Here is a 24,304-nt window from a genome sequence, read left to right as displayed (position 1 = left end):
GGAAAATGATGTTTATCTTCACTATGAAAATATGAAGGGAGGTGAGAACACAACTGGAGTTACAAATGGAAAAAAGCTAACATTTGAAGGTTAGGATGAGAAAGAGATCTTAGCAAAAGGGGAAAAAAGGGGGAAAATACCAATCATGTCAAAGTTTCTCTTTCCAATTAAACTTTTATTAAAATTACATATTTTAGAATAAAAGAAGATTGATGCTGATAAAAACCACATTGATTGGAATGACTACTTAAGAGAATAAAAATATATGTCAGTTCAGACAATGCTTTTGGAATGTGTGAAGATAGGTTTGCTGTGTTCGGGATGAGAGCACTGTTCTTGTTAAGTACAGTGCATGCTGATACTCAATAAAGCAAACAGGTGTCAAACACCCAGCTGTCCTGCTGCCTCAGGATTCCCACACGCCCACCGTTAAAAATATCAGACTTAATTCTGAGCCTGAAGTTCATATTTGCAAAATTATTATTTGAACTTCTTTGGCATTAGCTTTGTTAGCATTGCTCCAGAAGAATAATTACTAGGTGTCTGAATGAACATAGAGATATTAATGAATCATTAGATAGTGTGCTGGAAAATAATGGGGCAAATATTTTATTTTTGTAAACAGACAATTACGCAGGCAAATCCATCTTTTAGTGTGAATGGAATCCCAAATAGTGCTACTCTCCCCACCGATCCCTTGCCAGACAATTGACATTGTTTCCAAGTGTGGAACACATGAAGTTCTTAAGTGGCTGTATTATTTCAAGTATAGTCATGATTATTATAACTGAGTCCTCAAATAGCAATGGTTTAAACAAGATGGTTTATTTCTCTCCTACCTGGGGCTCGTATGATGGCTCCATGATATTAAGAATCAACCTTCCTTTCACCCAGTGACATTGCAGTCCTTGGGTAGTGCCCACATCCTTATGGCCCGAAGTAACTCAGAAACATTCCATCCAGTGTGCAGCAAGTAAGGTAAAATGCATGACTTCATCCTGCTCACGTTTCATGTAACAGAGTTGAGTAACATGGACATGCCAGGCTACGAGGAAGCTTGTCAAGTTCACCCTTTTCTGGGTAGTGACTGGCTCAACGAAAATCCAAGGGTTCCATTAGTATGAGAAAGAAACACAGAAAGAACATGAAAGACAAGGAGCAGTGTCCACAAATATTACTTTAAGAAGTGCAGGGGTCAGCTTCTCCTGGGGAAAGCTGCTCAGCCAAAATCATCAATCGAGAAAGTATTTTTTAAAAAAGAAATTGTACCTGCCTATATAAAATCATAAATTTTTTCACGGCAAGTCAATTAGCAAATGACAGATTTTGAAAAAAAATCTTTATAATGCAGATGCTAATAAAGGTTACACATATTTACTATCCAACACGTTTATGTGAATTGATAAGGAAAATGCATCTACATCACAGAGAAAACAAATCCAAATGCCTCACAAGTGAAAATTTGGTCAAAACCACTAACAAGGAAACAAATTACTGCAGTGTATCACTTTACACTCATCTGACTGAAAGATTTTTTTAAAGTTTCAATACCTATTCCAGTAGAGATGCGAGGAAAGGGCTGTGCTTCCTTACTGTTGAGGAAAAGATAAATTGCTGTAGATTTTCAAAACCAATCTGGTAACACTGGAAAGTTTTCAAATATGTCCCTTCTGATCCCAAACCTAGGAATCGATTACGTAGATACAGGAGAACCACCTGGTACAAAGGTACTTCTGAAGCTTGGTTTGTAGGTACTAAAACCTCGGGGAAAACGTGAATGCCTAGCAGTGATGAATAGGTGAATAAATTAGCAACTCCCATACCATGAACTAGATAAGAATTACTACTTTTAAGAGACTAATAATTATATTCTTTTAAGCAACTATAAGAGAATTAATATAATAAAATTATAAGATAACTAAAATTATACAGACATTTAAACATGTAATAGGGCTAGAACAGCTGCCTTTAAAGGATTTCCACGAGATATTATTGTACAAAGAAAGGAAGCTGCAGAAGTGGAATGTGCCTGTATATATCCATATTCTGTAAATACCTGTTGTGGTTTGAATTGGGTCCCACAAAACTCTGTTGAAGTCCTAACCCCCAGTACCTTCAAATGTGGAATTATTTGAAGATAGAGTCTTTAATATAATCAAGTTAAGATGAGGTCATCCTGGATTAGAGTGAGCCCTGAATCCAGTATATCTGGTGTCCTTGTAAGAAGAAGAGACACAGACATACACAGACAAGACGCTATGTGAAGACAGAGGCTGAGAATGGAGTGACCTGTCTCTACATCCAGAAAACACCAAGAGTCACTGGCATCACCAGAAGCTACGAGAGACACATGTAACTGATGCTCTCTGAGAACCTCCAGCAGGGAACAAACAACCCTGCCAACTCCTGGGTCTGGATCTTCTAGCCTCCCTAACTACGAGAGAGTACATTTCTCAAGTCTCAAGCCGTGCAAGTTGCTATGGCTATCCTAGAAAACTAATGTGACACTTAAACACCCAGCTCTACATTTATCTGTACAAGTATAGGAGAGAGCAAAGGGAAAACATGGCAGAAAACAACAGTAAAGAGAATTTTAGAAAACAAATATGAGTTATTTTATATCAATGTGTATAGGTATAAACAATTTTAAATTAGTTACTTAAAAACACATACAAACACACTCCTTCACCTCAACTACCGAATTCCAGTTATGATGACACTGTCTTTGGGTGGGTGGGCTTATCTTCTTTCCCCTCCCTCCACCTTCTGAATAATAATACATAAACTTTCTTCCCCAGAGAAACAAGATACAGATCTGATTAGTCTGTGATCTCTTCACATGAAATTTATCTTTTAATTATGTAATATACTTAGGGGCTGAAATTTTTTTGAGATTCTTGCCTAATTTGAGATATTATTGGGTTAAGGAAAATTTAAGGTTCTCCATAAAAATTTAGCCTCTTGGTAATATTTAATGCAATATTGGTTAAATGGCATTCCCAAAATTGTTCAAACTGAACAATTATTCAGTAACATACATCAAGCTTAAGGTACACAGAACAAACTCTTATGAGCACAAATATTATAATTAACAATATTATGAAATGTGTACATCAGGTTGGTTAGTATTCAACATTCAAGCATTATTCCATCCCCTTAGTATTTTGTAATGGTAGCTAGTTTGGGTTGAAAACCTATTTCCCCTTCTCTTGATTTTACAGTTATAATACTTATATTGCACTTCTAACCATTACCATTATCTTACTATAAAATATTATTATGATTGTGACTTTTCATTGAGCATAGCTGATGCTATTAAAAATAATGGAATACAAGTATACATGAAATTTGATTTCTGTGACTGCTTGACCTGAATCTGTGCTAACTTCACGCTAATTGATACTAGAAATTTTCTCTGAGACCGTGATGTTTGTATGTTAAATTTTAAGACAAAGATATTAGCTTGATCTTCTTTGTAGATTAGCACATATTCCACTAATGTGACTTCTGAAAAAACTAATGCAATTGACAGGAATCTAAAACTGTTTTTAAAACATTGAACATTAAATCTGATATAGAAATGCTATTAAAAATATAAAATAAATGAAATAATTAGAAATTAGAAATAAAGGTGAATTTACCAATAACAATAAGGACTTCCCTTTAACAATTTCTGAATGTACTACTACTGAAGTAACACTATATATTTATGTATATTTATATATTAGATTTGAGGAAATCAAAGTATTTTCTAGATTTCTAATTAATTTTCATAACCTGCCTTTAATGTAGAGGAGGAAGCATTTACTTCATTGTATGTTGTGCTTTCTAATAACTGACCTAGTAAATACCTGAAGAACAGATTTGCTACCTATAGTTCATGATCTTTTTGATGGTGATTAGCCATTTTCCAAGCTGACTATTCACTTCAACACCGAAATGCAAAGAAATACTACAAAGTCACAATATACTATTACTGCATATATTAATCACTCTTATTATCATAGGAGGTTGTCAACACAGCTGAGCCATCAAGGCTCCTATTTCTGTTACTCTATCAGCCAAATTATTTAGGAGGACAGCCCATGAATTTCACTAGGATATTTTATGATGAACATCTTTCACTGCAAAGTGAAGTCAATAATTAGTATCAGCTGGAAAAAAATTTGGATCAGCTGTGAATTGGACTCCTTAAACATTGAACGCATTAGCAGAGAGGAGTGATAACCCTTAAGATAAAAAAACTTACATGATCTGACAGCTGAAGCAAGATGCAGAGTGATCAAGATGCCCCCATAGTAAAGTAAAAGTATTTTAATGGAAGTACAATAATTGATCAAAGAGACACTCAGGCCTCCTGGGTCCAGAGTGAAGCTATTCCAAGTCCTTAAATCTGCCATAAAGCTCTAATGGACACCCAGGGGGACACTTCTGACAATTTATTTTAGTTTAAGTGAATTCCAGAACCTTAAATTACCAGAGAGAATCTAGTAGCTTGCTGCATTTGCTTGCATTTTCTGTTTCTGATTTCTTTATGGATTAAATTCAAATGTCTCATAATTACTGATTGCTAACTTCATGATAAACAACAAATAGCTAAAAGATATGTCATTAAATAGTTCCATCTATAATTAAAGCCCATTTGCTGGAAGGTTCTGAACTTTACTGTTTACACACATTTGCAAATCCTTGTTTCAGGTTCTTAAAATACTCTCATTGCTTGCTCAAACACTAGCTCAAACCATCCTTTATGTTTGTACAAATTTCCTCAATTAAAAAAAATTATATTACTTACATAATAGTGATGTTAACACACAACATTAGCCACCAACAAATGTATGCTAACCTACTGGCATCAGAATAGAGTCTGATGATTATAAGCACTTTCTGTAAAATTTCTCAGGCAATAGCAAAACAACTGTGGAAAGGAATGAGTTTATTGCCTTCTATGATAAATATAAAGAAGCTTCTTCCGAATAGCCTGTTCAACTACGCAATGGTTTTGAATCTCACTGTGACCAATTTCTGGAATGGAGTTGCCATTCCTTTTATTCTTCTAGCGAGACAGGAAGGAGTACAGTTTTGGAAAATTGAAATGAGACTCACAAAGGCCATATGTTCAAGGCATTTTAGGTTTAAAAACTACATTATGTTAATACTGACTGATTCCTCACCTAAATTTGCCTTTTCTGAGTATCCAAATTTAGATATTATAAAGAATAATTTACTGAATACCTATATTAGCTGAATATTTTGATTTCTTCCTCCTCAGAAAATATAAAACTATTTATACATATTTATATTTGTATAAATATATATAAAAATATATATATCTGAAAACTGAAAGAATCTAACAGAAAGAAAGCCCCCTTGGAAACCATTCCTGATCTCCAAATATGAATGTTCATAACTCTTTTAAATTTATTTTTATTAAATTATAAACTTTACATAATATGATTTGCCCATTTTAAGTGCTCAATTTGTTGAGTTTTAACAAATGTAGTTTTATAGTCACTCCCATAATTAAGATATGGAAGATTTATATCACCCCCAATGATGCAGTCAAGTGCAATTAAAATCAATTTTATCTCCCCACTCACAGCTCCTGGCAAAAACTGCTGTGTTTTCTCTAACTAAAATTATGCCATTTATATTACTTTATATAAATTAAATCATAAATTAGATAGAGTTTTGTGTCTGACTTCTTTTACTTAGTGTCAAATTGGATCTTGCTACTTTATCCAATGTAAATATTCTCTGCCATTTCATTGGAGTATTTAGACTATTTATATTTATTGTAATTACCAATAGGACCTCTATGTTCTCTATTTGTTCCATTCCTTCACTGTCACATTTTTTTGTCTCTGCCTTTTATAGAAATTGATTATTTTTTGATTTTCATCTCTGCTTTAGCTTTATCAGTAGTACTTCTTTGTTTTATTATTCTGTATTTGCTCTCAGTTTACAATATGCATCCTTAACTTACTAGTCTATATCTAACTGATATAATGCCACTTAATGTATAATGTAACATCTTACAACAGTTTATTTCCATTTCATTATTCTCCTTCAAGATATGTTATAAAATTCATAGTGCATTGTTATTATATTTGCTTCAAATAATTATCTTTTCAAGAGGTGAAAAAAAAATAAAATACATTATATTTGTCTACATATTTGCCATCACTATACACTTCATTCCCTTTATAGATCTAAAAAATCTAAGGAAACTTTTTTAATATTCCCTCAGTATAGGAATGATGATGATGATGATTTATCTCAGCTGGCATTTTGGTATCTGTTTCTTTTTACCAAAATTTCCCTAACTATGGATCCTTTTTTTTTTTTTTTGCTTCTTACATATCTTTTAACTATATTGTTTTTGGATGGATCTTTATTTTGTATTTCTTTGAAGAACATTGGATTTTGTTCTTGTTCATTAAATAACTATGGATGAGTTTTGATCCTTTTGAGGCTAGTTTTTGGTAGAGCCCATAGCAGACTTTACACTGTGAATAACTTAGCTCCATTGCTATGACAAGATGCTTTTAAATACTCTACCTAATGTCTTGTCCATCATAAGTAATTTCCACTTTGTCGAGAAGGGAGCACCAAATATTCCCAGGTCTATGTGAGCTCTGGGAGCATTCTAGGGCCATGTCTCCTGTTGGTTATTTCCCCACCTTTGGACATTTTCTTCTCACACAGGCACAGATCACTTTTCAGACATGGGGCTAGAGCTTCCTATCTTTCTGGGGGCAGGTCTTTCCTCTTACACACTCTGCCTCACACAGGCTAGGAGCCTTTTCCCTGCAAATTCTGCTCTCCGTCTTCTCAACACATCAAGACCACCAAGCCCTGTTTGGTTATCCTACACAATGCTGTGGCCATCTTCAGGCAATAAGCAAGACAATTAAAGAGCTATTCTTATTAATTTTCTTCCTTTTAGTTATCCTACACTGCCCTTTTTTATAGTATCTAAAAACTGTCATTTTATATATTTTGTTTAGTTGTACAGTTGCTTATGGTGTGAGGACAATTCCTCTAGTAGTCATTCTTTCAAAGACAGAAGTGGAAGCACCACATACTACTCAGTCATAAAAAAGAATAGAATAATGCCACTTGCAGCAACTTGGATGGACCTAGAGATCATCATTCTAGGTGAAGTAAGCCAGAAAGAGACAGAAACATACCATATGGTATCACTCATATGTGGAATCTGAAAAAAGAAAGAGGACACTCATAAACTCACCTACAAAACAGAAACAGACTCACAGACATAGTAAACAATCTTATGATTACTAGGGGAAAGGGGATGGGAAGGGATAAATCTGGAAGCCTGAGATTTGCAAATGTGAGCCACTATATATAAAAATAGATAAAAAATAAATGTCTTTTATATAGCACAAGAAACTGTATTCAGCATCTTGTAATAACCTTTAATAAAAATGAATATAGGTATGTATCTGCATGACAAACATGGTGCTGTACACCAGAAATTGACACGTTATAACTGACTATACTTCAATGAAAATTAAATTAAATTAATAATTAATTAATTAAATTAATTAAATTTAATTTAGTACAGATTCCTAAGACCCCAGATGGAGATCATAATAAATGGAAACCAAAACAAAAATAGGAAATTTAACTTAGACACAGGGACAGAAAAATTAGCAGAGCAGGCTTAGAAGTCACACCTCCATGCCATTGTCCACTACTGCAGATGTTATTTCCAGTGTGATCATTTGTGATAACAGCTCACCAACAAGAAAGTCAGAACTCTGACAAACACCTTTGTATAGAGCACAGCAAGAAGCAAAAAGTTTTTACAAGTCTCTGAATAACAAAAGCATTTATAGCGGGAGTCACAAAAGTTCACATGTGATAGTTCATGTTATTTGGCCCTTAATCAGAGCTTCCCAGTTTCTCACTCAAAAAAGTTTTTTGTCTTCTTTTACTAATTTATATTAAATTATTATTAATACTATAAATAATTAAATTTTGTTTCTGTTTTTCAAGTTAAATGGGATTTTTAAATGGCAAGTTAAATGGCAAGTTAAAATGGGATTTTTCAAAGAGATGTTAGTGAGAGAAAACCTAATGGTAAAGAAAGAAACAAAAAAGCCATAAAAGACTAAGTAAAACTCAAAAATCATATTAATTTTGATAAATTCTAATTCCAGAATTAAGAACAATTTTTATCTTATGTAGGAGATATATTGTGTTAAGTACGTTTAAGGCAACTTTTAATATATATTTTGTTAATAAAAGTAGTATAAAACTTATTTAATTTTTTTTAAAAAATCACTATAACTAGATTATAATATCCTATTTAACAGATCAGAAAATAGATTCAGAGAAATTAAGTAACTGGACCTAATTTATATAGCTAATAATTGGTAGAGTACGGTCAAGAAGCTACATCCCTCTGAGTTCATAGTTTATATTTTTGAATCTTAGATTCGTTGATATTTATAATTCAGAGAGATTAGATAGTGTGCTTAGAGTCACGCATCTGGTACTTAGCATAGTAAGAATTTGAAACTTTGCCTACTTAATTACAAACCTGTTGCTAGTATTCTTTAAATTATGCTAACATCTGATCAACTATAAAGGCATCACATCATTTATCTACAATGGAAGACAATTAATAAAATTATGCACTATAGTTCTAGCAACATTTCTAATATTACCTCAAAGGAAATTATTTCAATAAATTCTTTTAATTTGATGTCAGCTAAAAGCAATTGTAATCCTGACTTTACCTCAAATATCCTTGGAAGCATATTAAAAACTAATTATTAAAAACATCAAATACCATGAGAGGGATTAAAATGAATAGTGGACAGAGTGAATTTGAATTTTAAAAGATCAAAGGGGTCTTCCAGCACTTCTAAATGTAGTCTAATAACCAAAGTAATTCTTACCTGATTCTTGGCTACTACTACTTTTCATTTAAGTATAATTTTATAAGGTTAAAAATACTATTTTAAAAATTGTTAAATTATTTTAAAATAGAAACATTGAGCTAAAAATAATGAACAAAACACAGTATGTTATTTATAAGGACCTGAATCTAATTATAAAGATTCAGATAGGTTAAAGGTAAAAGGATAAAGATACATTATAATAAGAATTATGAAAAGAAAGCTGGAATAGCTATGTTAACTAGATAAAGAAAAATTTTGAACAAGGAAGAATATCAGAGATAAAGAGAGACATTACATAATGAAAAGGGTTCAATTCTCCACTAAGATATATAATCCTGAATGTGTATACGTCTAACAAAAGAGGATCAAGTACATTGGTTAAAACTGACAAAATCTATAATATCAAAACCAAAAACATTACAAAAAATGAAAACTACAGACCAATATCTCTCATAAACATAGATGCAAAAATTTTCAACAAAATATTAGAAAATATAGCAAAAAGAATTATACATCAAAACCCAGTGAGATTTATTCTAGGTGGGCAAGACTGGTTTGACATTAAAAAATCTATTAATGTAACCCATCACATCAACATGCTAAAAACTAAAAAAATCATATGATTATATAAGGAGGTACAGAAAAAAGATCTGACAAAATCAAATACCACTTCATGACTAAAAGCAACAAGGACAAAAACTCTCTTAGCAAGCTAGGAATAGAGAAGAAGCTTCTCAAATATGAAAGAACATTTACAAAAAGCCTACAGCTGACTCTATACTTAATGGTTAGAGATTGGCCACTTTCTCTCTAAGACAAGGAACAGGGCAGAAAGGTCCTCCCTCACCACACCTAGTCAACATTGTGTTGGGAGCCCTAGAGAGTGCAATAGGATAAGAAAAGGAAGTGAAACTGTGATGCTTAATTTTATTGTCAACTTCACTGGGCCACAAGGTGCCCAGACATTTGATCAAACATAATTATGTTTGTTTCTGTGAAGGTGTTTTTGGATGAGATTAAAATTTAAATTGGTAGAATAAGTTCAACAACTTACCCTCTATAATGTGAGTGAATTTCATCCAAATAGCTGAAGGCCTAGACAGTAGACAAATATTGGCCCTCTGCTAGGTAGCAGAGAATTCTTCTTGCCTGAGAGCTTGGGATATTGGCCTTTTCCTGCCTTCACATCTGACCGGAAACATCAGCTCTTGCTGGGTCTTGAGCCTGCTGGCTTTCAGATGGGTACTAGACTGTTGGCTCTTCTGATTCTCAAATCTTTAGATTCTAGTTGAAACTAGACCATTGCCTCTCCTGTGTCTCCAGCTTGTCTACTCACCCTACAGATCTTGGGATTTGACAGCCTCTAATTGTGTAAGACAATTCCTTAAAATAGTCTCTTTCTCTTTCTCCCTCTCTTTACTATTGAGCTAACTCCAGAGGTGAGACATGGATGATAAAATAGAAATATGGATCAATGAAATAGAATAGAGAAGCCAGAAATAGGCTCGTGATTATATGGTCAGCTGATCTTGACAAGATGCAATGGCAACATGATTGAGAAAGAATAATCTTTTCTACAAATTGTGCTGGAACTCTTGGCCATCCATATGCCAGCAAGAAAGAAGAAAGAAAGAGAGAGAGAAAGAGAGAAGAGAAGAGAAAGAAAGAAAGAAAGATAGAAAGAAAGAAAGAAAGAAAGAAAGAAAGAAAGAAAGAAAGAAAGAAAGAAAGAAAGAAAGAGAGAAAGAAAGAAAGAGAGAAAGAAAGAAAGAGAGAAAAGAAAGAAAGAAAAGAAAGAAAGAAAAGAAAGAAAGAAAAGAAAGAAAGAAAGGGAGGGAGGGGGGAGAGGGAGGGATGGAGGGAGGGAGGGAGGAAGGAGAAGGGAAAAGAAAATTAAAAAACCTAAACAGAGCCCATACATAAAAATTAATTCAAAATGGATCATAAATCTAAATGTAAAATGTGAAACTATAAAACTTCTAGAAGAATGCATGTGAAAAAAATATATATGACCTTGATTTTGGTCGTCAAAACAAGAAAAAACTTAGAAATGATCACAGCCAAGAGATACTTAGAAGAATTACTATATATAATATGGTATCCTGTATGAAATCCTGGAAACAGAAAAAGACATTAGAAGAAAACTAGGGAAATTTGAATGAACTATGGACTTTAGTTAATAACAATATAGGTTCATTAGCTGTGATGAATATTCCATAATAATGTAAGGTGTTAACGATCGGGGGAACTGGATGTGAGGAATATGGTGACTCTACACTAGCTTCTCAACATTCCCGTAAATCTAAAAGATTCTAAATTTTAAAGTTTATTTTTGAAAAATCAAGGGCAGAGCTTTAAAGGAAATGATCACATCTACTTTACTAGATATTGAAATCATACTGAAGCATACCTGTCCCCTTGGAAGGAGGACAAAACTGATGATCAGCTGCTTAAGTAGACAAATCCTTGAGTATGTTGTCTGTCTGTTCAAACTGTGTTGATGAATTTTTGTGCTTCTCTTTACAGTTCTTTCTTTTATGACTCCTTTAGGAGAAAGGCTTGTTATTTTGACTTTAGCCAGATGTTTTTACATCTCCTAACCTCTATTTTAGGAAAGGTGCTAGGTTCAAGGACAAAAACAGAAGGGGAGAATGGAGTGGTTTGGGAGCTACTTTGATAAAGAAAAGGGCAGATTCTTAACAGATCGTATAAATTAAAAATTCAGTATTCAAACCATAAAATTCTACATTCACAAACCCACGGGATGTCTGTAATTCATATAAATCCTCTTATTTTATTTAAAATGTAGAGATTTTAGACAAAAATTTGTAAATTGATTTATAAAGCAAACATTCAGATGTAGTTTTTCATTTTATAAAAGTGCAGCAGGTTCTTTTAATTAATGGACCTTTGACACGAATGAAACTGATTTGGATTTTTAAGATGTAATTGTATTTTCTGAAACTCATCTAATTGTTTAAAAAAAAGCCTCACACTATAATTACTAACAAGATAAATATTAATATGAAACTTTTTAACTGATAAAAGAGCTTTAATCTATTAAAAAAAAGTGCTAGCCTATTATATGTTAATAAGAAAGATGTGCCTCAGAATTCCTACTTAAAATGAATCATTGTAAACTGTTCACACTGAGCGCATTTAAAGTACTTTTTACAACTGACGGTAAAAACGAACAAACAAAAAGTCATTTTATATTTTTGGCAAAAAGATAAGAGATATTAGAATAGTTCCAGAGCTAAAACAAAGTATTGTGAAAGATTAAAATAACACGTCCCTCACTATTTTTAATGAAAATAAAATCCTTTCTGGGAATCATTAACAATAGAGATATTCCAGTAATTTTGATGGATATACTTAAAAAATGGTCAAAGCAACAACCAATCTTACTTAATCTCTGAGATTCTGTTTTACTACAAGGCAATGTAGTCTCCATTGTCAAAGTTGAGCAACACAGGCTTCAGAAATTAGAAGTTGCAAACTACTCTTCTTTTGAATGGTTGAATTATGAAGATCAACTTGAAAAATCAGATCAGGTCTTCCACTGCTTTTTGTCCAGCAGGCTTTTCTTTTTATTTTAGTTCGTGTCTTTTTTGAACCCAAGAAATCCCTGGCATCTCCCTGCCTCTTATATTAAAAGTGTCTCCTTGTTCATTATTTATGTCTTTCACATTTCACTTGAGCAGAGTGCTTACAGTTCTTTGTGTTTTTTAGGAGACATAATGTGTCCATGGCAGAAGAGTTAGGAAAGTAAGTTTTGATCTTCAGATACGACAATGCATTTCTTGGTGAAACCTACCTGAACACGTTACCTGTGTATATAATACATAGTAATGCATATATATATGTGTATGGTGTGTATATATATATACACACTCTTTTAATACTACCCTAGACAACATTGGTTATGTCTTGAAAGCTCTTTCATGAAAAATGTATGTATTCCATCATGCTATACTCTTAGACATACATGTATATGTGTGTGTTTGTGTGTCTGCATGTTTACATACATATATGTGCATGTGCATATATGTGTGTACTATCTAAGCTTTCAGTTATTGAAAGCTCTCAGGGCCATATATATTATACATTCTCATTCTTCTTATTATATTTTAATATTTGTATTATGCTTTCTTGGCCAATGGGTATTACAGTACCACACATGTTCTCGGCCAATGAGTTCTGTACTACTATCTAATCCTGAATGTGGTGACCGTATAACTTAAATATGTATGTATGTGTGTGTGTGTGTATATATATATATATATATATATATATATATTTGTGGTGGTTGTTAACTTTTTTATGTTAAATTTATCAATTTATACACTTTAATTGTACATGGTTTAATGTATGTCAGCTAAACCTTGATAAGCTTAAATACAAGTGATTGTGGATGGATTTAGGTGGGTGGGCAGCAGAAAAGGAAATTTCTGTGCTGAAGGAAATGTTTGCTATTTTGCTTTGAATGGTGGTTATAAAATTGATTACACAATACAACTAAGATCTGAGTAAAAAGTAAAATACATAACAATTAAACAAAAACAAAAGAATGTAGAAATTAGAAATTAGAAAATTCAGGACCGATGAAATTGGGCATTGTTAAGGGTTCCATAAGTATCATGGGAGCCTGGGATTATTGAGGACAAATTGCAGGGAAATTAGTTAGAAGAAACTATGGACAAGGCACATTATGACCCCAGAGGATCTGAAGAGAACAAAAGAGCAATGGTTAATATAAAATGACTGAAAATACTGTTACATAGAGAATATGGAATATGTCCTGCATGATCAGGAATCCATCCTCCACTTCAATCGTCTAAAGATACTTCTGCACCTTGGGAATGGATTTGGTGGTCAATGTACAAATCCTGGTAATAAAGTACTTGATGATGTCAGGTTAAGGGTCCAGACACTTTGAGATTTCAAAATGAAAATTCACTAACGTCAGAGTCAGAGAGCTCACGAATGAAGACTTCCAACACGTGTGAGGGATAAACTACCAGACAATGGAGGCCATAGTTTCAGGTACAAAGTACACTTAAGCACTACCAAGGAAAACCAAATAAGACCATTGATGACAAAATCAATTTTGGTTTTCAGCAACCTGACCACCCTGCTTAATTAACGATGGTGGTAAGCTGGTCAGCTATGCTAAGTCATGTCTGCCTTATGCTTTCTTATGGCTGGAAACCATAGATTGCTTTACTATGGGAACAGAGCTTCCTCACTTTGGCATTGTATTACCTATGATCAAGTGTTATGAGTGCCTTAGGGGGAAAAAAAAACCCCACCAGCAATATGAAAACATATTTGCTGCCCATAGAATAGATTATATGGGGAACACAAATGCTGGTATCATTGATTATCAAATGACCATGGCCAGGATCATAAACCTGTGTGGCATGAGTGCCATGGACTATAGTCAGATTTGGGGCAGGCAATTTGTACCCATGCAAGAATGTGGGCCCTGGGCTACTTTTTCTAATATTTTCATGAGGAGCTGAAATATCTGACTTGAACATTCAATCTCTAAATTTTCAATTTCTTGTTCAAATTAATTTAAAGAAGCCCATAAAGCTCAAATAAAATACATCTTCAGTTCAAGTTTGCTCCCAAATCTGTCATCTTTCAAGCTCTATTTTAAATATCTGCACTGACTAAATTCACTTTGTTGTGGTTTATTGTGTACAGCCTCCCTGGGGAAAATGATGTTGCTGTCCTATAAGTAAGACTGCTTCTTTGTATATGAAATACTTTCTGTCATTCTAGAGAATTAACAATATGAAGCCTGATTATCTTAAATAAAGTAGGAATGCGAGGTGGTGGGCATAACGTGTCGCTTACTCTTTCTCTAAGCAGGAAGGAAAGAAAGAGGAGAGAGAGAGAAGGAAGGAAGGAGGAAGGGTCATTATGACCGAGAATGTTAATCTTCTGAAAGCTCTCAAAGATCCTCAGAAGCAAGAGGCCCTTTGTGTTTGTACATAACAAATCTCTCAGGGAGGACAAGCAGCAGGGTGGCCCCAGGATTACAGATGACTCAGCCCCAGGACACAGGCTGGTACCTAAGCCATGGGTGATCCCACGTCTTTCAGTAAGAGTGACCTTTGGAATAGCCCATTTTCACCACCCATGGGCAGGTAATCACATTCACAAGATTACTTTTTATTCTTCATATTTTTTCAATATGTCCTTAACTTTAAAAAGCCTCAAGGTACAAACACAATAAGGTCATTCATTAAAATATTTAGTCAGGCTGCTAGTAATGCAATAGTGTATTTCATACTGCCTCTTCCTCTTGGCAGGGCAATTGATAAGGCAGGTTTTGCTTTATACCCCGAAGATGTATAAGCTGGGACTGTAACAGCATGATACTCAGAGGTGGTTCTCATTAGAAATTGTTTTCTTTCTATTTCCCCAAAACAATACATTGGCTACCTCAAATCTATTTCAAAAAGTAGGTAGAGTAGATGTGAGTGAGTGAATGAATGAATGAATGAATAACATAAACTTGTAAGCAGCATGAACCATGGGATGATTTTTAGCGATACGAATCAGTCAACTCTTTTGAAAGAACAAAGGGAATTGATGACTCTTTTGGAAGCCATGAATTAAACCAGCCTTGGTGACATCTTTCCTTCCAGAGCATCTGTGGGTAGGTAGAACTAAGCAATGAAAGACTGAAGTTAACGGGCACCGTGCAATACAGAGGCCAGTACTACCCTCTGGTATGTTAATCTGGTTTGGAAGCTTATATCTTGGCTGATGGAAATTTGCATCGCCTGGCGATGGCCAAACCACTTTGATGCCAAGGTCAGCTTTCCCTATGGCTCGTCTGCTTCATTCAAGAGCTGGCTCTGCTGCAAGACAACATTATGATCAGAGACAGGATTTATTAACCCAAAGTGATGCTTGGGGTGTAGAGAAAAATGACTGATACTCCTTTGTGACTTTATAATATTTAATATTTTTCACTCACACTATCTCAGTAATTACCTGTGTTAATATGATCTTCATTCTATTAACAAGGATCTGAGGCTTAGAGAGCTAAAGGGACTCGTCCACAGCAACAGAGACTGCTTTTGAGAGAGTCGGATCTGGAATTTGGGCTCTCCGACTTTAAATTCTATGCTCTTTCAACTTCCCAAATATGCCCGTCCAAAAACTGAGATAATTCAAACAACACTGTTTCTGAGACCATGGTTTTCCAAGGTCTCTGATGTCCTGCACTTATTTTATCACTTTCACATCTTTTCTCCACAATACACAGGAATGAATGCAATTGCTGCGTAAACTCACCAGCTACCTTGATCAGAAAGGAGGAGGTATGTTCCTGACAAGAGGGAATGCAAACTGTCCAAAGTGAAAAGACATCAGAGGAAGTGCCAGAGAGATGAACATGAAAATGAATGGGGCAGTAGATGGTCAGAGTAGATGAGAACCCTTACATATCGGGATTGAGATGAGGAGCAAAGACATCTCAGTGCCTGCAATTCTGGGGCAAAGAAGACCCTGTGGTTCTACCAGAGTTGAGGTGGAGAGTTCAGATACTGTGAGCAGACGGAGGCGTGAATGATGGGACAGGTAGATCTCGCATGAAGCTCCCTGAGTTAGAATCCCATCTCACCCATTCCCCCGCTGTGCGATCTCAGGCAAGTCACTTACCTTCCCTGACCCTCTTTTCTCTTCTGTATAACAGAAGTAATAAGAGCATATGATTCACTTAAGACCTAAGATTCCTGTGAGAAGCAAATGTTAAATGCTTTTCATATTGCATAGTATGATCAATAAATTTGAGCTTCTGTTACTGATGGATATGTATATTAGTCACCTCATATTATTTTAGATGAAACAAATACAGTTGTGTTTCCAATGGTCAGCCCTAATGTACTTTTCAGGATCCATCTGCCAAACTTTAATAACAAGAAGTTAGTAAATAATTAGGCATATAAACAAATAAAAGTTGTCATAAAAACGTGATACTCATGAGACATCCAACTCCTCAGTGAACATTGTGTAAAGTATAAATCTGCATTTTAATCATTTTCTGTCAAACTTGTATTTGTAATTTTGTTTTGCACCCCATGTGTTCCCTTGTAATTTGCTTTCTAATTTACTCAGAAAGCTGTTAAGTCAGATTTATAAAAATCATATGCAAACAAGTATAACCAGAAGACATACAAATGGGCGACAGGTACATGAAAAGATGCTCACATTACTCATCATCAGGGAAATGCAAATCAAAACCAGAATGAGATCACCTCACACCTGTTAGAAGGGCCATCATCAAAAAGGCAAGAGAAAACAAGTGTTGGCAAACATGTAGGGAAAAAAGGGAATTATTTGTACCACTGGTGAAATGTAAATGGGTGCAGCTACTATGGAAAACAGTATGGTGATTCCTCAAAAGATTAAAAATAAAATTACCATATGATTCAGCAATTCCATTTTTGGATATATATCCATGGGAAGTTAAAGCAGGATATCAAAGAGATGTTTGCATCCCCATATTAATTTGTAGCATTATTCATAATAGCCAAAATCTTCAAATTCAATCCTCTTTGACCAACTTAAGCATTTGTCAATAGATGAATGGATAAAAATAGATATGAGATACACAAAATGGAATATTATTTGGCTATGAGAAAGAAGGAAACCTGCCATTTGAGACAGCGTGGATGGAACCTGAGGGCATTATGCACAGTAAAATAAGCCAGAGACAAATAAATACTACGTGGCATCACTTATATGTGGAATCTTAAAAAGTTAAAAAGTCAAACTCATAGAAACAGAGAGTGGAAAAGTGGTTGCCGGGGGTGGGGGTGGTGGGAGAAACAGAAAGAGGTTGGTAAAGGGTCCAAACTTTCAGCTATAACACGAGTAAGCTCTCAGATCTAGTATATAACATACTGTCGTTAGTTGATGACTCTGGGTTGTATAACTGGGGTTTGCTAACAGTCTAGAACTTAAATGTTCTCACCAAAAACATGTGAGAGGTGTTAGACTCGTTATTTCACTAGATGGGAGAAATCCTTTCATAATGTACATCAAATCATCATGATATATACTTAAAGTATCTTACAATTTTATTTGTCAAATACACTTGGATAAACAGAAAACATAATTTTCAATTTAAACTGAAAAGAAAAAAATGAATACTAGGAATTAATGAAAGTTGAGGCTTGGTTGAGGTAGTCATGGGGAATAAGATATATAGCATCTGACTTAGATTCTGGAAAACTATTTTAAAATTAAATCTTTTATTCTAAGTTGTGTTTTAAATAGGTGGGTTGACCACTTATTAACCTCCAGATAAAAGCACCATCACCATGGCAAACACCCGTTCATTCATTCATTCACACAACAAACTTGCTTTCACAACTCACAACACCAAATATTTCCAAGGTCTGTGGTAAACAATGATGATACACAACTGATGAAGGCAAGGAACTCACAATACGATAAGACAAGAAATACATAGAAGGACAAGAATATGAAATGCTGCGGAATGTCAAAGCATCAGCTCATTCACTTGAATTAATCTAACACCACATTCCCATTTAACAAGTCCCATGTTTAACGTGCTAATCAATCCAAGGGCAGCAGCCGTATTTTATTTATCTCCATTCACCCAGCCTAGCATGAAATGAAGACTAAACAGGGAAAGCCGATCTAACCGTAACTCACATAGTATCGCAGTTTAAGGACTTGCTGACTCTGGCAAATCAAGTGTACTCACTCCAAATGCTATGTGCACACATTCAGATACAACAAACACTCCTTCACCATTTCGGCACTTTCCCTGAGTTTGCAGTTGAGGTGAAGGAGAGGTTTATAATGCCAGCAGCTTCCCAAAGAGAACAAACCCAGAGAAGTTCTCTGGCTAGCCTTGACATCGCTTGGTGTAGAGGATTGAATTGTAGGCACCCCCCTCAAAATATGTCCACATCTTAATTCCCAGAACCAGTGCATGTGATCTTATTTGGGGAAAGGGTCTTTGCACCAAGAATCTTGAAATAAAGAGATCATTTTGGATTATCTGGGTGGTCTTAAATCAAATTACAATGTCCTTAAAAGAAAAAAGCATAGGGAGATTTGAGTCAGTCATAAATGGAGGAGGGCACAGTCTGAAAAGGAGGGGGCAGTGTGACCACAAAGAGATGGAGTGATACGGCCACAGGACAAGGAGTGCCAACAACCCCCAGAAGCTGGAAGAGGCAAAGAGTGGATTCTCCCTTAGAGACCCCGAGGGAATGTGGGGCTGCCAGTGCTGGGAATGCGGGCTTCTGGCCTCCCAAACTGGGAGAATAAATTTCTCCTGTTTCAAACCACCTAGTTTGTGGTCACTTGTTAAAACAGCCACAAGAAACTAATACACTTGGTTTTGTTCTCTGGTTTCACCTCATGATGATGCCGATGCATTTTTGTCCTTGCAGAGCAGGGACTCCCTTAGGGTCCATGAGCTCCATCTTAGTCTGTTCAGGCTGCCATAACAAAGCCTTCGATTGAGTGGTTTCAACAGCAGGCATGCATTTCTCATAGCTCTAGCAGCTGGGGAGTCCAAGATCGAGGTGCTGGCCAATTAGGCTTCCAGTGAGGGCCCTCGTTCTGGCTTGGAGACAGCCGCCTTCTGACTGTGTCCTCGAAGAGCAGAGACTGGAAGCTCTAGTGTCTCTTCATCTTACAAAGTCACTAATCCCATCATGGAGGTTCCATCCTCACTACCTTATCTCAACCTATTTCCCTCCCAAAGGCCGCACCTCCTATTACCATCACATTGGGGGTTAGAGCTTCAGCATATAAAACTGGGGGAGCAGGGCACAAACACTCAGTCTATCAGAGATCCCACATTCCAACTCACATATGTGTGAACTACATTCCCCAGGACCATTCATTCTCAGTGTTCCAAATTGGCATCATTTCTCTCTTTAGGCAATGTGTGTTTAGCTCACAAGAGCCTTGCAAAACGCTCAGAAGACAGCCACCGTGGAAAACAAAGCCCTTGCTTTTCGCTGATTTGGAGGCTACTCTAGAAATTTCCATTTGACAGCTATTATCCAACCAGAAAATTGTGAGCAATCATTGTACACTTTCTAAAGTCTAAACACATCTTTACCATAGTTTTTATGCATGCTAAGCATGCACTTAACCACTGAGCTATATACCTTCTACCCAAATATAGATCTTCAAATAATCTATTGATTAGATTAATTCTTCTTAATGATACTTCCAGTAATTGTTCAGAGAATCTGCTGTAGCTTTCTGGACTTTTAAAAAAGACTAAGCAGAGTGGTGAGTGGTAATGATGGTTGCTTTTGACAGCACATTCCTTGCTTATGCACCAAAAATGTGACTTGGGGCTAGAGTGGAATTACTTTGAAGCAAGACAGAATAGCTTGGAAGCTATGATTAAAGATAACTTGTTTACAAAATAAACTTCAAGATTATAGGAAAACTTCCTCAGTGGTTTCTTTTTTTTTTAGGTCTTTGATTCAATGAACCAGATCCTGCTTTTCTCCCATGGGGTGAAGCTGACCTAGACCACAATAGAGAAAGTCTGGCAGATAAGCTTGCCAACTCCATGCCAGACGCAATTAGTGGGAAACCAACTGCAGCCTTTAAAGAGCAGGTGGAGGAATGATGAACAAAAACAAAATCAGTCTCTGGCCCTATCTCCTTTTCAATGACCATTCATAGTTTTTGCAAACATCTAATTAAAGAGAAGACTTTGCATTTTTCAACCTGGAGCTATAAACATGACACCATCAATCATAGAGATTTGGGGGGCAGGTGATGAATCTGAAATTTCTAACCAAAACGAAGGCCTTTGAGTGTTATGTAATTTTAAGACTTCTATTCTCTCACTTTTGCTATTTTTGTGTTTGTGTGTTTTTAACTTCTGAATGCTTTTTTTGTTTGTTTTTTTTCAAAGATGGTATTCATCACCGAACCACAGTCCCCATTCCTGAGGGTCAATAATCCTCAAAGGCTGCTCTCAGCGGCAACTGAGAAGGTTGTTTTGTTCAGAATTGTGCTTCTAGCTGCTAACTTACAGCATGAAATATTATAAACACTCAATAAATAGTTGTTGAATGAATGAAATAAAAGCCATTAGGTTTTCGCCCTCTAGGGTGACCTGTTTTTTTGTGTGTTTGCTTCCTTTCCATCTTCCAGACATGACATTTGGATAAAGTTGTGAATAGACATACTTTAAAATCAGCCCATGCAAAATTCTTTCCTGAGGAATCTTACACTAGCTTCCTCTTGATAAGATCTTGAAATCTTACCAGTCAATAAGATTTCTCTGACTACTCTATGCAATGCTGTCTTCATTGACTCCACTTATGTCCAGTTGTATTAATTATATTCTCATCTGGTCACATGCATTACTATTGAATTTATATGTTTATTGCCTGTTTCCACCTCTAAAATGTAAGTCACAAGGTCTGTGTGAGCAGGGATCTGGTCTCCCTCCCTCATAAATCTACCACCAATATCTAGCATAGAGGGAGCTTAATAAATGTTTAAAGTGGAATTATTAAATTAAAAAATAAATGCTTAAATTCAATGTAATTTAGAATTTCTTTTTTAACTTTAGGACAAGTTTTGAAGAGAGTTTTTAGTTATAGCCACATGATTTTAATTATACTTAAGGTATATGGATTATTAAAGATCATAAAAGAAACATTGACTTCATCTCAACTGACCTATTTGATTTGAATTTCAGTTTGTTTCAATTAATCAGACTTTATGGTATGCATTATGTTCATCATATCATAGGATTTAGCTTTAAGATGGAAATACCTAGGATAAAACAGTCACTTTTGTCTTAATAATTATTCTCATAAAATTCCTCTAAATAGGGGTTATTAAAAGTTTTAGTGTGATGACAATAAACTGAAGATAGATAAACGGACAGAGTTACTCATTAAAAAAAGGGGAGACAGGATTCACCTCTATGTACTTTTGGCTTTTTTTTAGAGGTTTTGTGCATTTCTGGTGTATTAAAATAAACTATTAGCCTAATAGACTATGAGCCTTAATATGTTTTGATTTAACTGTAATAATGATATTAATGAAAGCTTCCACAAGGTATCAAGTTTTAGCATTTTATAATTGCAAATTTTTAAAAATTGAATGGAAAACGTGTGTCTCCTCATGAATCATGGGACTAAAAAGTTGTAGAATTTGTAGGGAGAATGAGTTTAAGTCTTCCTAGCATGAACCGTGGCAGGAGTAGAAACAAAGCTTTCTCTTCTTACCATGTAGTTTGACTTTCTTTCTTCACATCCAAGAGTTTCCTTTTCTCAAATTACCACCCCATTTAGCCAAATTCCTTTATGTTATCCACTTTTCCAAGTAAACATGTGGCTGCCACACTAAATAGAATGTACATTTTATTGCACGTTTTAATTGGAGGCCATAAACATCAGAAATACCCGAAGAGCTTTCTGCAATAACAAGATGCTCTAGCCAGTAGCCACATGTGGCTCCCGAACACTTGAAATGTGCCTAGTGCAACCAAGGAAACTAATGTTTAATTTTATTTACCTTTATTAATTTACATTTAAATAGGTGCCTGGGGCTGTTGGCTACCATATTGGACAGCACAGATACAGATTATGCATCTGAACTACTTTCCATGCTTTCCTTTCCCAAACCCATGAAAGGAGACATTTCAGTGGGGCCAAACACAGTGGTGGTTCTCAGTATTTCTGGAGCCTTCATCTGGTCTAAGGACTGAATGATCTACCACCAAGTTACAGATCAAATGATATTTCCCATGTAAGGTTGGCCAGCCTCTTCTCTTTTCTTTATTTTTCACTTTAAAGTCTTGGCTGACTTTAAAACCCAGAGGGTCAAAGTAAGGCTGATTTCTCCTTATTTCTCAGGATTCCCATCTGGGAGTGAAATAATGACGGTTTGAGTGCCAGATAACTCATGAAAAAGCCAGCACTCATGAGCTTCACAGCCAAATTTATCAGATGAGAAAGAAGACAGAAAGACAAAGAGAGAGAAGCAGACAGAATAATACTCATAAAAGTTTTGTTCTGCTAGCTCTGAAAAATTTATTTTTATATTAATCTGAACTTCAAATTAGGTAGTAATTTCACCGTATAGCAAACCAGTATTTTTGGAATTTGAGAGTGGGAAATTCAGATGCAGAAAAAAAAAATAGGATGAAAAATTCAAAGATATTCAAAGACTTGGAAGAAGCTGTCTCTCTTTTCTTTCCAGGAGACATCACTGTTGTTTTAGTTTTCTGTAAGTCATCAGGCTTGGCATATAACACATTACATTCCGAACTTAACTACATGAGTTTCAAATTGTTTATTTTCTTAAGACTCATTACCTACTTATTGTACCCCTGAAACAGAAACAGAAATTAAATGTATGGATTTCTTATAACTATAAAAGCTATACATTATTAAAAGTTTTAAGTCACCAAAGGGGTATGAGATATCTACCCATAAGCACTTATTAATTTCTATCATATTTTAGTAGACATACAGATATACAGCTGTGAGCTATGCTTAACAGTTTTGTTGCAAACAAAGAAACATATTTTGCAGGACAGCAACAGTTTTTGAAGCCACTTTTACCCTTTTTTTCTAATGAATACCTTTTTCTTCAAGCATATTTTTGGAGTTTGGAACTCCGTGTGATGGAAATGGAGCTGTCTGCTATCATGTAATGTAATGAATCCATAGGGGGAAATAGAGTGAAATCAGGACCACAGAAATCAGCTTTCTCCACTCTCTCATCCTCTAAAGGAAAGAAGTTATCTATAATGCATGCAATGGAGTCTTGCAGGCCAGAGACAAACAGCATGTGCTGTGTATATCCCATTTTCACTCAAAAAGTTCTATTAGAAATACCACAAAATGAGCAAACATTTTAAAATGCCTAAAACAGAAACCAAGAAAAAGTAGGCATCTTCGAAGACAGAGCTCTCTAGCAGATGTATTAATGAAATGTTCATTGAAAGGCATTATAGAAAAGTCCCTCAAAAGTCAGTGACCACCTAATTTATCATCCAAACTGAGACCCATGGGAGAGTAGACACTGATTCTATCAATATTTAAGTTATACTTCCTGACCAACCAAGACTTATTGTTACCAAGTCCAAGTTCTTACTGCTCTCCGCGAGACAGGCCAATAAATTGAGAGACGAGTTTCTGGGGCAAGGAATAGAGACTTTATTCAGAAAGCCAGCAGGTGGAGAAAATGGTGTTCCCAAAGAACAATCTTACATGAGTTAGAATTCAGGCTTCTTTTATTTTAAAAGGAGACGGGGCGTGATTGGTTGTTGCAAACTTCTTGGTGACAGATTCCTTTGTCCTTGCAGCTGT

Source organism: Vicugna pacos, chromosome 5 (genome assembly GCF_048564905.1).
Source record: "Vicugna pacos chromosome 5, VicPac4, whole genome shotgun sequence".
Lineage (NCBI taxonomy): Eukaryota > Metazoa > Chordata > Mammalia > Artiodactyla > Camelidae > Vicugna > Vicugna pacos.
This window is presented reverse-complemented; position numbering follows the sequence as displayed.